Below are 1,233 nucleotides of genomic sequence, written 5' to 3'. Positions count from 1 at the left end.
CTTCAACACACGGCCACGTAGCAAGGAGCTGAGGACTTCTGCCAACAACCAGCACCAACGTGTCAGCCAAACGAAGGAGAGACACCTTGGAAGTGGATCCTCTAACCTCAGTCAAGACTGCAATTGACGGTCTCGCGAGATCGCGGGCGGCAGCGCGCGGGGAGAAGGTGGCCTGGGAGGTTCACGGTGAAGGTGCTAAGAAAGAGAGTGTAAGACAGTAAAATAATTAAATATTTTTACTGAGTCTCTTCAACAGGCCACATTTAAGAGGTGTCTCGTAGCCCCTGCTGCCGGAGGCTGGAACACAATGGGTCACACAGGGACACTAGACACCGAGGATGAAGTGGGACCTTTTAACCCATCTTGCTCCAAGTCCTCAAAGTGAAGCCATTGCCCACGAATTCCAGGGGCTCTCCTTGCTCTCCAGTCAGCACCTGCCCCCCTCGGAACAAAAGGAAGATTATGCTCCAGCCGAGGCTGCAACAAAGAGGACGAGAGGACAGCTAGTGGACCAGGGCATCATGCCACCTCCGAAGAGCCCAGCGGCATTCCATGAGCAATTAAAAGATTTGGAAGGGGCCAGAACCATAAACTTTTTGAAGCACAAGATCTGGAGCCGACCCGATGGTTCTGAACTTGTCAGGATGCCCATTTTAGAAAGAATGTTTGCAGAGCCATCCTTGCAGGCTACTCGGATGAAGTTGAAAAGAGCTCAACTAGCTGATGATCTGAATGAAAAGATTGCTCAAAGACCTGGTCCTATGGAGCTGGTAGAGAAAAACATCCTTCCTGTAGACTCCAGTGTTAAGGAGGTAATTATAGGCATTGGGAAGGACGACTGTCCTCAAACTCACGGCAATTTCTCATTTGAAAAAGACAGCAGTGATGCTTTGTCTCCAGACCGGCCAGCCAGCTAGGAGTCGCAAGGGTCAGCCGCATCCCCAAGTGAGCCAAAAGTTAGTGAATCGCCATCTCCTGTGACTACAAACACTCCAGCTCAGGTATCACCTTTCTTGTTTTGACCCCTAAACAGAGGAAGTGCTTTGTTTTTTATATATTAAGGTAATACATTATCACCAGAAGAAAAGTCTGAAAGTGCAGAAAAATATAGATTTTCACATGTAATCCAACCACTGTTAACATTTTCAATAGATTCTTACATTTTATTTCTGTTCTATATACACATTTTTAACAAACAGTTTTGCAACTTGCTTTAAAATTTTTTCATATAAC

At 46.5% G+C, this 1,233-nt stretch overlaps 1 pseudogene; it reads left to right on the top strand.

Annotated features, from left to right (window-relative positions):
- The first annotated feature begins 307 nt into the window (after window positions 1–307).
- LOC133093066 (myocardin-related transcription factor B-like) lies at window positions 308–1,022 on the top strand (annotated as a pseudogene).
- The last annotated feature ends 211 nt before the right edge of the window (window positions 1,023–1,233 follow it).

This window comes from Eubalaena glacialis, chromosome 6 (genome assembly GCF_028564815.1).
Source record: "Eubalaena glacialis isolate mEubGla1 chromosome 6, mEubGla1.1.hap2.+ XY, whole genome shotgun sequence".
Classification (NCBI taxonomy): Eukaryota; Metazoa; Chordata; class Mammalia; order Artiodactyla; family Balaenidae; genus Eubalaena; species Eubalaena glacialis.
Note: the sequence above shows the minus strand (reverse complement) of the source record. Positions and strands in the feature narration are given on the sequence as shown.